The following is a 14,965-nucleotide window of genomic DNA, read 5'->3' as shown; positions in this document are numbered from 1 at the left end:
CAGGACTGATGATTAAAGTTGCATGATTTTCATAAAAGTGCATAAGGAAGGATCTGCATTAGCACCTTGGTTCAGACCAGCAGTGTGCTTTTGAAGGGAATCTCCAGTCTTCCCCTCTCATGTGCCTTGGTACATGTCTCGGGGCAGTCCTGGAGCGTGGGAAACAGTGTTTGTTCGGGTGATGCTGAATTGGGGGATGTGCTGCTGGTGCTGCCCAGTGCCTGGAGGGTATTTGAGCCTCAGGACCAAGCTAGAGTCAGCTTGAGTGTAAACTGAAATTCACATGGTTTGGACATTGGGTCCTCTATACCAGCTCCTTAGCTCTGCAGTGTGCTACTGCCATGCAACATGATAATGTAGCCATAAATAACAGGGATGCCATTGCGAGTCTGAAGCTTCGTAGTGTATTTGCAAGCATAGCTTATACAAACAAAGACTTAATAATGTAAGACTCTAACATCTGTGGGGATGGTCACATTAACCTATAGCGCGTTTGATCCGGCGTATATTAAGTGTGAGTAGGATGACTGATAATTACATCGCAGTTACCCTTTGAACTCAGCATTGGTGTTGACTCACCAAAAAGGTCCAGTAGGCAAAAAAAAAAGGGGGGGGGGAGAGGGTTACACTTGCACTGAGTCACGGAAATGAACTTTTTTTTTCCTCCTAACATCTTTTCACCAGCCCAAAGACCTCTTTTCCCTTTTTGATATTTATATCTATATAGTATTTTTATGAAGACTTGTAGAAAGTTAAATAATATCTCATTCTCACTGTATGTTGTCTGGCCAGGCTGTACCCTTTAATTTTTAGACATAGGTTAGTTTTACCTGCCCACTAATCATCCGGCTGAATTCACTCTGATTTACAAGCTATTTTTGGTATTGTGGCATTTATAACTGATACCAAGATCTCCAAATGTTCCAGGAACATTTTTCAAATTAATTCATTAAGAGGGATGGTCTCCTTCCTGACTGGGGATTTCTTCCTGTTGGTTCCTACATTCATGTGGTTTGGCTTTTTTTTTTTTTTTTTTTTAACTTTAGCAGCAGTTACAGTGGGAATTAAAAGCTGCTTCATGTATTTTGTCTAAAACACCAGAAAGCAATATTGTACTTAAAGAGATCCATTGGTAACTTGAAGTGTAGTTTTTTACCTATGTGAAGAAAAAATTCTTTATTTATGTGACTCAGAATAGCCTTGGGTGTTGCCCAACCAAGCAGCCCCTCAGTGGTCCAAAGCAAGGAAGCTTTGTTCTTCTTCAAGGAAGCTTGAAGTATGATCTGGTTTGGATATAGCCATTTTAATCTTGGTGTAGCATCTTTAATCTTGTTTTGTCTTGAAACATTTACCAGAAGGGATTTCCCTGAAGGGAAAGGATGTTTGCCCTGATGAGGAAACTCTGGCTGTCTTTAACCAGGGAATATGAGCAAATGGGGAGGAGCTGGGATTTGGAAGTGGCTGCCATGACCTGTGGGGTACTGCAGGGGATTAATCTGAAGAGAAGATGCAATATTCTCCCTTGGGGCTAAAAAACAGGAGTTCTGGCAGCCGGAGCCGAGGGGATGTGTGGGGCCCTGGAGGACGCAACTATGAGTTGGTTTAAGCCTCTGAATCTATCGCTGATAATGAGGTCGCTTCCAATTCAGATGTCAAAGAGTATTTTGGGAAGAGAAGAGTTTTTCCTTGCCTCCAGCAGTATTTGGGGCATTGTCTTATCTTGTGTGTTGGCTCAGCCTGCTCCCGGCTGACCCTTTGCTGGTGCGGTGGGCGGACTTGCTGCTTGCTCTTACCATCTTAAATCCATCAGTCTGCGTGGGAGTATGGAGGAAACAAAAGAAACAGTTTGCAGGGGAAGCTATAACACTAGTGAACTGCAGAATGCCTTCTGGAGCGGAGAGGGAGTTAAAAAGAGGATAACAGACATTTTCCTCCAACATTCTAGTTGTAGTAGTGCTAGTTGTTACTGTAACAATTAGATTACAGAATAGTTCAAAGCGGAATAGTGAGATTGGTGGTGACACTGTAAAACTGTAAGCCAGAACTGTAAAAATGTCCTTGTGAGGAGGACCCAAGCACTGACATCCTCCTGTGGGCTTGCTTGCGTTTTGCAAGAATCCACTTTTAAGAAGAGTTGCTTGCCTTTCTGATTTCAAGACACATTGCCTGATGACTTGAGCCTTCAGCCACTCACGCATGGATTTTCGCAGCAAAATTCCGTGCTGCAAGCAGACCACATTTACTGCCGTGTTTGTAGTAAATCCTACAAGTAATTTATCTTACAGGACTAGTAAGTTTGCTGCCTTCACCTAGACCATTTGTCTGGTTTCTCTCTCTTCCCAATGGGCTCGCCAGCAAGAAGCAGTGCGGGAGCAGACCAGACTGGTGCATATCCCGATCAACTGTAACGTACATTTGCAGTCAGGTTTGGTGAGGTGGAGGGCAGGCTGTGGGATTCAGGTAGTGCTTGCCATGAGAATAAGTTCTTGCCCACCAGGCTCTAAAACTTAAACATCTTTGCTCCACAGGAGGTAGCTGCTTATTTTCTTGTATTCTGAGTACTCAAAGGCAGAGTTAACTCGTTCAGAAAGATTAAATCGCTCTGTAGGTGTTGTTTTCAGATTAGGAAATTGTGAAGAAAGCTTCCAACTTGATCAGATAAGCAAGCTACGGAAGAGGCAATTAGCGGCAGAGGAGTGGTTAAATGTCAAATTTCTGGCATCTGACTCTTGGATTTTTTCATCAGGGACTTATGCTGACCTCACGCATGTTGGATGTTTTGCTGGAGGAATATGATTTCCGATGGCTCTTGAGCCCAATCCTTCATTCTTCATTTGGGTGAAATTCCTAGTGACAGTGATGATTCATGCTTACACTTCTGCAGCATTTGAAAGTGCTTTTATAGCTAATCTCTAAAGAGCGTATATAAATATAGGAAACGAGCACTATTTGTCGCTCAATAGTGAACACCAAGGCCAAGCTTTGATTGGGATTGATGGAATCTGAAGTGAGTCCAGCCAGCTTTTATCTGCTGCGCGAAGCGGCTGTGAGTTAACGCTGAAGAGCCGGGATGAGGGGAAGACAGGAAGCGAAGAGCTCTTGTGTGTGTCGCAGGCTTTTAAAAAGTTGCAGAAAGTAGATTTCAGTTCAGATCAGGTCATCATTTGTCAGAGCGCTTCAGCTCTGGATGTATTCCTGGGGCTCTCTACAGACACATGGATATGAAAGTCCTTCCTCTCGTGCGTGCAAGAGAGAAGATGGGTGCAGATGCAGACTGAGTTTGGCAAGGCTTGCTAGGTCAGATGCAGAGCCACACTGAGGTGGTCCTATTAGTCTGCCCCCAGGTTTGGGCCAGGACTAGAGGTGGCCTAAAGTGTGGAGAAAGTGGCCATCACGTGTATAGACAGCAGGAGGTAAAGCTTCCCTTTCATTTGATTTCTCTGCCTGTCTTTACATAGTATAATCTATCACTGCAGCGCTGTACAGTTCTTGTAATAGTACTTACAAAGATGCTGTTTAATAAAACTCTATGTGAATGGAGCTTCAGGGGTTTTATTCGAAGAGGCACACAATCATTTGGCTTTGATGTGGTGGTATGCTTCCCTGGTACAGTTTACGCTGACTGTGCTTCTCCAAGAGGAGATTTCATCAAGGAGCAATAGTCCTTCGTAAAGCTGCTGGATGGATGAGGTTTTAGGCTCACAACACTGAGGAAGTCTGCCTGAGCAGCAAGGTCATGCATGGCTAAAATGAGCAACCTGTGCCTGGAAGGAAGGTTAGCCATGCAGATGAAGTCCAAAATGAGAACTGAGGATTTCAGTCTCTGTCATGTCCTTTTTTGGTGATTTTTGAGCAAGGCTCTTCTCTGGTCCTTTTTTATTATTTATTTTTCAGCAGAAATACTTATCTTCCTAAAAGAACTGGCATGTGGAAACGCATGCTAACTTTTAGAAGTTGTTCAGATGTGAAGGTGGTGTGATACAGAGCTACCTTGAAGTAAAAATGTTGGTCTCCATGTGGTCGATACTCCCCTCACAGGCTTATGGTTTGTATTTCAGTTCTGTTTCCTAGAACCTTCTTGAAATTTGCAGGTGTATTTTTAAATTTCTTTCAGCCTGAAGAGTGAAGCCATGTAAATGGAAGATGATTGAGGTCGCAGATGTATTTAGATAGTTGGTTCTACTTTTATTTATCTTCAGTTGCTAATCAGTTACCTTTTATGCCTGAGTGTCTGCGAAGTACTGTGAAGGAGGAGGCTACTTGGTTGAGACATTTGTTTCTATTGACTTAAAAATAGTAAAGTAGTTTTGCTGGCCACAGCTCTTCAAAATTTCATTTATTTAGAATTTAAATTTTAAATAAAAATGATACCTAAGAAAAAAATCTGTTTTACATGTCATGCTTTTAGAGTCTTTTGGACACCTTTGAACTTCTTTGATTTGTCTGCTAAGTACCTCTGTCATTCACTGAGTAGTATACCTGTGCAAGGGCTATTTGCTGCTCTTGTTCTAATGGAATACCTATACCTGTAGCAGAAATACAGCTGAACTCTCAGTGGCTTGGAAAAGATGTACTCAAGAGTTCAAATTTCACACTAGTCCTGCCTTTCCACGACATTTGAGAATATAAAAAGCCATTTCACTCCATGCAGTGAAATTGGCTTTTTCTTGTCTAGGGAATAAAGGAGGTGTGCATGCATTGTACTGCCTGCAAAAAGAATCTGACAACCTTTCTGTAGCAAGCCTTGGCTGATGAATCCACATGGTTCACACTGAGTTTCTCTAAAAGGGTGTCAAATCTTAATGCTCCCTTGGGAGATACCTGGGTCTTAACGGGCATGGCTGACTCAAAAAGAAAAATAAGTAATGTTTTTCTTTCTAATGATTACTATCTAAGCGTTGTCGACAGTGCACAGTTAAAAGGATTTCCTGAATATATCCTTTCCTAAATCAAAAACTGTTAGGAGTTGGTAATGGCGGAATTGAGTATTACAACAGTACTTAAATAGATGGTAGTAGTTTTCAGTTGCTAAGGGCAACGTAAGTAAAGTCTGGGTTTGTTCAGCTAGGGTGCCCTCAGGTATGCAGGAAGAGTAAGTGCTGATCGTAACTACCTGTAAGATAGTCTGCTGTTATTTCATACTTGGATGCTTTACATTTTTTGAAGCAGGTGAACGAATCTTTGGAAATGATACTGGAAGCTGTTTGATATTTCATCATACAGTTGAATTGTTTACTTTTAACTAACATCTTATATTTTTGTGCGTTACTTTATCTGAATCTGATTATCAATCACCTTTGCTATGCTGCCATGAGGGTAGATGATCCTATGATTTTATGACTGCTACTGTGCTGTGTAATTCCACTAGGTTAGAGCCAGTCTTCACGGTTTTTGTTTACTGTAGATGATAAGATTTTTTTTTTTTAAATCAAGCATCTTGAATGGCTAAGTATGTCTATAGATACCTGGTGTGTAGCACCCAAACTACAAACTAGTGTTTGTATCTCCTGAAACTTGTAGCTATTTTCTTTCTGTGTTGATAAGGGTGTAATATTTGCAAAGTTTTACATATTTAGAAAGTTGATTGCATTGTCTGCGTTGTCAGATTTGATTTAGAGACCTAAATTAGGTGGTGTTTAATGTTGATTATTTTCTCCTTTTGCCTGTTAGTTTGTAAAAGCTCCTGTTATGTTCATCTATATGTGACTTGGCGTATGGATTCAGTATCCTTGCAGGCTGAAATTCTCATTTGAGTAGATTACTGTATTTTTTCCAGTCTGGTCCTATTAATAAATATCCTGAGGCTTGCAAAGCACTTTGTTGTTTGAACACAAGCTGTGGAAAAGAAGCTGAAGATCATCCTTTGATAGATGGATATTAAGCTTGCTTAAAAACTTGGAAATGTATTTATACTTTCCAGGTGGGGTCTTGAATGAGCATAGTATATAGTGCTATCTGTATGAAAACCAAACCAAACCCATAAACAAATTGTGTGGGAAGAAAACCATAGGTACTTGCAGCCTGGTCCTGTTCTTGCTGAAATATGTCCCGGCTCTTGAAACAGATGTTGAGTCCAGCTTTGTGCAGAGGCCACACCCTCTGTTTCCCTTGGCAAATTGTCTCGCATTCCAGCGACCCTCTGGGCAAAACATCCTTTAATTGGTACTGTGGCCCTAAATGTTTCCTTTTTTCCTCTGTGGTAAATTGTTCATGTCCTATATCATTGTAGGCTGTCATTAATATTTACATACTGTGATTCTGTACCCCTTTAATGTCAGCTTTTGTAGCTGCACATACTGAAAGTTGGAAATATTCCCCATTTCTATGAAAGTTAGCTTAAATAAAAGCGGGTGATTTATTTTAGTGCAGAGTATGATACTGAGGAACGTGTGGCAGAACATTGGAGATTTTGTTGGTTTGCAAGCAGAGATCTCTATGAGTAACTGGGGAACTCCCTGATTAGCTGGTTGCTTCCTCTCCCAGATAACTGCTTCTGTGGTCTTTCCTTGCGAGTGCTTTTGTACTCGGGTTCATAGCCTGTTCCAGCATCTGAGCACATCTGGACAAATGGTAGAAACAGGTGGTAGGAGAGAAAGAGCATGACTTGGCTTTTTGCTGGAGGGTGGATATCTTTCAGAGTTGCAGCTGCTGAATCTCTTGCTTCTTGTGCTGTCTGCAGTGTCTTGCAAATGTAGGGGTAGGAGCGATGATCAGGGGCTTTTGTTTCAGCCCAGGAGAAGTAAAACATGAACCTCAGGAGCTGCCCCTCCAGTGAGGGATGAGAGATGTTCAGGTGTTGAGAAGATTTACCTATCCTGATGATGTATTTTCACTGGAGTTATGTCTGGCATACACCTGTGTAGCTCTCAGCATCATTTTGGTGGCAGGCAGGGCATCTTAACACTTCTGTTCAGCTCAGGAATAGGAGATGACCCTTTTTAGTAGGGAGCTGCTGACCCTATGTCCTCATAACCTCAGAGTTGAATTGCTGTGGTGCTGCCGGCCTGGGACGACTGTTGGAGGAACACCGGAGACTGCTGCTAGTGGAGATGTAGCACCACGTAACAGCTGAGCATTGCATCCCTCGCTTCTGCTTCTGTGTGATGTACAAAAAGCCTAAACCATCCAGGAGCAAATGGCAAAAGATTTCACCTACTCCCACGCGATGTCACGCGAGGCCATGAGTCAATCCTGTTCTCAGCATGTCCTGGCAGTTCTGGGTTTAAAGCCACTGGGTTTTCCAGAGGCAGTTCATAGTCCTTCTTCAGCAGAAAATGAACTCCTGCTCAGTTTGTTGAGCTTTGGGGCGCACAGTTTTTTCTTTCAGGCGGGGATTTTGCTGGTGCATCGTTCTGGCAGGTAGCTCGTTCTGGGCTGCTTTGTTTTCATGTGGCTGGCTGAGCCTGCAGTTGGATGTTCTGGCTGCAAGAAATGAAGTTGCTAGTGATGAGCTTTGTTTTCAGAGTTAGTGAGGAGCATCAGTATGAATTCTTCTATAAATATTTATGGCTTTTTTCTTTTTTTTGCATGTCCTTGTCCTTAAATGTATTCAAGAGGTCTGATTTAGATTGACATAAATCTGAAAGCCAGTCTAGAGGCCACAGGAAAATACAATAATTAAATGCAGAGTTGAGAAATCTATTGTCTCCTTACCTATCTTCTTCCAGAATGCACTGCATTTTAGTCAGGATTTTCCATGCATGACTGCACAGCCCGTGTGAAGCAATGTCAAATTCTGTATTTATGGGAATTTAAGATGATAAAAATGTTGCAACAGGGCAGAGTTAATTTCGGTCAGAATAACAGAGGAGAAAAAGGGCAGAAAAGAGCTGTCCTTCTGTGTAGGACTGTGCAGTCCTTTTCCGTAATTGTACATTACTCTGGCAAATGTTTTTGTTACTAAATTTAACAAGGAGATTGTGAGTTGCTTACATTTATGTGCAGAAGAGATGCTGTTGTCCGTTCTGATTGCTGACCGGTTGATGATTTACCTTCTGGCTAACTATTTTGGGGGGAGGAATTCTCCCTGCTGTGAGTTCTTTAATGGAGAATAGTTGTCCCAGTACAGGTGGGCATCAGAAGTGGTCCTTGCAATTCGTTAATTATCTGATAGTGCTGTTCTCTTTGAAAGCATTCCTTGATATGAGAAATTTGTGAGTCTCCATTTATTGAGTCTTTTTGCATGAACTTGGAGAATTTGTTTGTTGTCAGTGATGCTGAACAGAATCATATATTTTACTTCTGGAGAGGTTACGTAATGGCTGGAGAGTATTTAAATCCTTCAGTACTAGAACAGCATTTCTGGCTATAAATTAAAGTTGTCATAGTGTGCCTACTAGACTGTAAATTAGACTGAACTGGATTCAACATTGTGGCCCTTGCTGCAGTGGGATGAATTTGGGGTTTCCCATACTGTGTGTGTGTCACACCATTTTGTATCACTTTTCATCTATGCATTTCCATCATCCATTTAAAGTCATTTAATTCTGTATTTGCATTGGTGCAGGCTTTCTAAAACCCAGGTAAGCAAGACCTATTTTTGTGCCTTTAAATATGTCATAGTGGCATTCAGACATCTTCCGTGAAGTGGTAGGAAAAAATGACACTTAGGATTCTCAAATTTATTGTCTTTCAATGACTTTTAGGTCTGCAGAGCTGAATTTGATAAGATGCCTTTGCTAGGAGCCAGTCCTGTACATTTAGCCAGCAGAAGCCTTGGGCTGTGTTGTTTGTTTGGGTTTTTTTTTTTCTTTCTCATGGTGTTGCCAATACAAAATACCCAGTAATTGTTACTGTGCAGGAAAACTTTTAATGCTGTTGCAGCGAATTTTCTCTCTACAGGGCTGAAAAAGGTGAAGGGCAGTATTTCTGCCCCTAGAGTAAATGGAGAATAATTGGAACGCACATGGAAAGCACATCTGATGAGTAGCAAGCTGCTGGGGTTTTTTTTGGCAAGAAATATTACTGCCAGGAAGCCCTTACAGTTACTATCTATGAGTATAAATATGGTACCTGTTACCTTAACTTGCATGTAACATTAAGCAGAGTTTACTTATATCTTACTTTTGGCTTATTTTGTACCAGTTGTTTAAATCACTTGCTCTTTCTGTAGAATTCATGCCTGAAAAAGGAATTGCAACTGAAGAAACATCATTGAATTCCTTTCCTTTAGTAACGTGTTCCTGAGGATGTTTTTTTGTTTATTGCTTTTTTTAAAGTTCTCAAATCCTGTCTCTTGCAAGAAAGTGAGAAAATGAACCATTGTAAAATACAGATGCTCTGTAGGTCATCCACAACAATTTCATAAAAACTGTGCAGAGCACATTATCAGCCCAACTGATGCTGTATTGTTTCTGGTGGAATATTTACACTTTCTAATCAGTTTTCTAGTCTTCACTACATCTTTGGTGTTAAAATAAATATAATGCAATTGGCTGGTGATAATTATTTACTTTAATGTGTGAGGTTTTGCAACTTAGAATGTCCCTTTCACTAAAAGTCACAGGACATAGCAGGGTTTCATATTTAATTTGGTAACACACGTTCTCCAAGATAGGCTTGTTAGAACTGAGGTCTTCATGTGGTTCATTGGATTGTCTGTGTTAGTCTTGTGCGTTTGAGACACTTGTAGGTTTGATCTCTTATCTAACACTGTTCCTCTCTTAAGGGCGCAAGGCCAGGCTAAGTCAAGGTTTCCTTTTACTTGGATGAATGTTTTGTTTACAGTGTATATTACAAGTGCTCTATCTGAAGTTTTCTGAAATGCTGCAACTTTGCTCACACTGAGGTCTGGAGTAAAACACAATTCATCTTCGCTGAAAGCAGATTTCAGTCATTGCTTCTGAAAATCCCAGCATTTGCATGGCTGCTTGACAAGGGTGAGGATGGTTTCGGTATTCTCAGAAACTTATGTAGTCTTTGTTTAAAATAAGTTTTTATCCATTTTCTCTTTCCATTTCCATTTATACATGGCCTCTCTTCTGCTGCATCGTTCTGAGTGTACAGCTCCATGCACTCCCTTCTGCCCCCCAGCACAAAAAAAAATAATCTTATGTGGTATCTCTTTCTTCCACGCAGGCATCTGAATCATTTGTTAGAAATTATTAGGTTAACTTATATCTCTGAGGTTTGTTTTAGGTTCTGTGGAAGCTCAGGGGATTTTTGAATCTGGTGGGGTTTTTGTTGGTTTGTTTGTTTTGGTAAGTAGTTCAGCCAATAACATATAATGAAAACTCATTGTGGAATAATCACTCGTTTTCCTTCCCTAAAGTGCCTTGTGTACTGTTGTTATGTCCTATATAATTATTACAGTTGAAAATGTGGGATTTTGTCAAACACCTTTTATCAGTATTTTTAGTTCTCAGGAATTCAGTAATTCTCCTGAGATCAGAAGAAAGTTGAATCCTATTTCTGTTCCTGATTTCATTAAAACAGCATGTCCTATAAATTTCCTTTAAAATCGTGGACAATTGTACTGCAAAACTTTGGAGTTCTTTGTGTGAACTGATACAGTGGTGTATTCTGTACTAGAGAGACTAGCGTTAAAAATGTGTTTCTTGCTTTAAAAGGCAAATCACAAACATTTATTTTCTCTTTGGCAATCAGCACACAGGTGGAGTTGAACATTTGAAAGCAAACTGTTGACTGAAACATATCTTGTAATCTTAGAGCTATTTTGGTTAACTACAAATCAGAAACAGAGTGTACCCTGTTTGAGCAACCATGCCAGATCCTTAGGGTAACCTTTATGTTGCCCCTTCTCTTTTCTGAGCATGTCAGTTCCATAGTTTTTAACAAAACCAGATTTATAAACTGATAGGAGCAGAGCTTGTACATAGCTTGTTCTGTAAAGTGTTTAATGCATCTTGGCGCATTCAGAGGTAATAGTGTTGGGAGTGTGTACATATGTCGTTGGTTTTTGCAAATAACTTTGTTATGTTCTTGGTGATTCATCTTGCTATTTTCTGACATGATACTCCCTACCCCTACCCCCAACTAGTGGTAATACTATTCAGTTTTCTGTTAACTCGGTAGAATTGATACTTATCTGTTAAGGATGCAAAACCAAGTGGGAAAAGAGGAGGTCGCATTTATTCCGGGCTAAGTATCTGCAGTAAATGGAGTTACAATGAGGAATTTCTGTGTCTCACTATTCATATTCTTTAATTCTGCTTGAACGGGCCTCTAGCTATCTTTGTGGATCCATTTTTAAAGCAAGCTTGAATGCAGATTAAACAGGGTGACTGGAGCAAGGCAACAATAAATACTCTGACTCATCACAGTGCATATTTAGGTGTTTAGACAGATACTTAACTCTAAGTGCAGTTTCTCAATCTGGCTCCAAATAAGCAGATAAAGAAACAGACCTTTTTGATTTCATTGATCAGGCAAATGAGGTTACTTTTATATGAGCTTTCTTTCAGTCTCCTCAGGGCTTCTCTGCTTGTAGCAGAAGTGGGAAAACAAATGGCTGCGTATTCCCTATCGCCCATTATCGTTACGTCTTATGGTGAAGTTTCTTTGCATTTGGGATTGTCCTTTCTGTCCCTGTTGTGCTGCATGCAGTTCAGATGGTCCCATCCCAACGAGTGGTGCTTTCAGCCTCGATGATGGGTATAAATCAGCAAATCTAGTGAAGACTGAAGGTCAGGACTATTCCTGCCCTCCTGCATTGACCTGCTCTGAGCTACAGGAGCGTTCTCATTTGTTTCAAACAGGGGAAGTAACATGGTGTTTGGGTGGGCACTCTAGATGCAATCTTACTGATGGTTTAGCTGGGTATCTTCCTGAGCTCCGTCCTGCCCATAGCAGCCAGTTGTTGCAAGACCACCACCTCTTCAGCCAGCGTGTGCCAGTGTTTGACGCATGCTCTGTCTGAGTGAGTGTAACGCTTTAAAACAGCCCCTTGTATAGAAGCTGTGCTGATGCTCAAAAAAGGGCTGAAAAACCCTATCCTCTTGTGTTTGGTGAATCCTGAGCCTTTTCAACTAATTACCAATGGCTTGGTTTTTCATTAATGCTGGTGGTTGTTAGCTCCCAAAGACTTCAGCTGCAGCTTTGTTTGCTCAACATCACTGAAGAGCAACACTCGGAGATTGAGTTATACATTCATATACATCTTTCTGGCTTATAAACAACCCTGCTGAGACATCCATGTAAGTGAAGGCCAAGCCAGGACATGACCTACCTTCCCTCCATGTTAGTGAGGAGCAATGCTCAAAAGATGTTTCCCTAGGAAAAGAGAGCCTTGCAATCACAAGCATGTCTGATTTGTATGTTCTCTTGTGTATATGTATCACAATGTATCAGTTAAACATCTGTGAGCTTTTTAATGTTATGTTTGTATGTACTGTTCTTTTATTTCTTCTCTGCTGGAAGTATTTCACTTGAGGTTATCCGCAGGATTACCCAATCACCACATTATGATGGGTCTTTAACAAATGTTGTCGGCATTGGCACCACACAAGACAGCGAGCAAGGCTTGCTGGTTGGCCTCTTGAGGGTGTAACAGAAAACTCTTTCTCTTGCTAGAAGATGCTTAAGTTACCTTGCCGAGATCAAGTTCAGTTATCTGTTTTGAAATGTTTTCTTTATGAGTACAGGCATTTCTTGTATCTTGTGAAAAAGACCAGCGTGCCATGTAAGGCTAGATTTGCTGGCGTAATACCTAATTGTGACTACGGACTGTTGTGATATTTTCAGGGTTGGTGTTAGTGAGACCTCACCTGTGAGTTTTGGACAATTACTTATCAGAAATCCTTTTCCTTGAAACCACTCTCTTTTCAGTGGCAGCTTTTGTCTTTCCACAAAAATAATTTCAAATAAAAAGACGGAAGAAAAAAAGAAAGTTGCAGTTTCGACAGCCACAGAAGTAATTGCATTAGTTCTGGGAATGAAAAATATACCAACTTGGAGAAAAATTTAAGTGCCAAGATACATGTATTGGTAAAGCATAGGTGAACTTACAGTAATAACATTGATGTGCTTGACTTTTACTCACAGCTGTGCTTACAGAAGGGTGCCTCTTTTGCAGCACATAGGCTGGATCTGATGCATAAAAACAATTTATCCAGAAGTTTTTCAGGTCGTATGATAGTTTTGACAGCCTGCTTTCTGATGCCGCCTTTTGATGCTTGTGTACCTCTTCCCTACTTCAGGATCAAAACTGTGTCTGCTGTTTGACCTGGTGCTGGGGAGAGTCTGTGATGATCCTACAGGCCACCTCTTAGTCCTGTTTTTTTATATTTGTGTCAGGAGTGTTTGGTAGTTTCCTGGCTCACTCACACTTCCCGTAGGTTTATACCCTCTTAAATGTATTTAAATTACTTCCTAAATGACCTCTGAAACAGGTGCTTCTAGTCTTAATAAATCTATGTAGGTGTAACCTGAGCACCAAGGAAAATTGTACAATGGGGAAAAAAGAAAAAGAATAGTTTTTCTTGAGCTGCTTTAAATATCCGCATGCCCCCCATTGCTTTGGTACACATCTTTCTCCCATTTGTAGTAGGCTTAGATTGTTTTTAGCACTCGCACTTTACTCTATTTCCTGGAGACTGATGCGATTTAGCACTGCAGAGGGACCAGAGGAAATGATCTCTTGACTGAGTCTATTAATTATTGTTCCCCTGAGAATCTGTTCCTTCTTCAGAAAGAATCGCAATAGCAAACAGAAAAAACACTCTGGAAACAAATTAGGGCAATTATTACTCGTGTGTTTGGCAAATTAGGGAACTGATCCTTTTCCTGAAGGTTTCAAAGAAGCATATTTGTTGTGTTTTGATGTAACCTTTAATAAGAAAATCAGTCTTTGAGCCTGTACTTCTTCATACTTGCTTGAAGCTTGAGAGTGATTTCTTTGGAAGGAAGATATTTGGCAAGTTTAGCAAAATTCCTCTTGGCCAATATCTAGGAATGTAAGACACGGGGGACCTCCTGGATGGTGGATCCCTGCCCCTTTCTGTTGCACACAGCTACGTGTAATCCCTTACATAAACACAGCACGCTCTGTGTCTCAGAAGTAGGGATTTTTTTCAGTTCACTCCTTCAGCTGAAGGGCTCTTCCAGAGCTCTGTGACTGATAGTCATCTTTTCATATTGGCCTAAATTTATTCTTGGGGCAACATGAGATTTTTAGCTTAAACTGCACTTTTGCTGCCTTGGTATTTATCCAAGTTTTTCCCCCTTCATTTTGTTTTGGCTGAGGAAGGGGAGCTGGCTCTTTGCTGTGATGGACATCTTTATTCTGTGACTCTACCTGAAAACTGTCCTTTGCGCTTGTTGCTTTCTTCAGGTGTGGACTTCATGCACGGTGGAAACAAATGGCTGGCTGGGAAAGCAGAGTGACAGGAGCTCATATCGTGGCCTGAAGTCAAAGAGAAAATGTCCTCCGTCCCGATCCCTCCCCCACCCCAACTATAAATGGAGCCCGAGCTTAGCAGTTGACATCAACTTTGCAGCGTTCTTCATTTAGATGAATACCGCCCTTGGTGACCTTTTCAACTCACGGCTTTTTTTTCTTTTATTTCCCATCTTTTAAATAGATGCCCTAATGAGGTTTAGCCTGCGGTTCCTCGGAGGAAGCATCCCCTCAGAGGCTGGGACCTGCTGTCTCCGCAGGCCGAGGGGACGCGGGAAGCTGCTCACGTACCTCGTCTTTCTCGCTCTGCTGGAGTTTCTCTTGAAGCGCGTTTTGCATGGCTCCTGATTTCGGGGACAGAAGAGGGAGAGGTTCAGTTGGGAGACAGCAAACGGTAGATAGAGGGGATGAAAAAGGAAGGAAAAGGGCAAAGTACTGATGAGAGAAAGAGGGGGAAGGGTATAGCTGAGGAGACCCTGCTGCCCTTGAGTTTGGAAGCCAGCCTGCAGCCTGAGTGCTGATCCCCTGCAGCCCCCCGACCTTGCACCAGTACCCCTGGCATGGCCGGGGCTGTAAAAACTCCTGGCACTTGGCGTAGCAACTATGCAA

General features: G+C 41.4%; 1 protein-coding gene across 5 annotated transcripts in view; it reads left to right on the top strand.

Annotated features, from left to right (window-relative positions):
* ARHGAP6 (Rho GTPase activating protein 6) overlaps positions 1 to 14,965 on the top strand; it is a 341,022-nt gene that overhangs the window by 170,113 nt on the left and 155,944 nt on the right. The gene's annotated exons all lie outside the window — the stretch shown is intronic.

Source organism: Aquila chrysaetos, chromosome 23 (assembly GCF_900496995.4).
Source record: "Aquila chrysaetos chrysaetos chromosome 23, bAquChr1.4, whole genome shotgun sequence".
NCBI classification, from domain to species: Eukaryota; Metazoa; Chordata; class Aves; order Accipitriformes; family Accipitridae; genus Aquila; species Aquila chrysaetos.
This window is presented reverse-complemented; position numbering and strand designations above follow the sequence as displayed.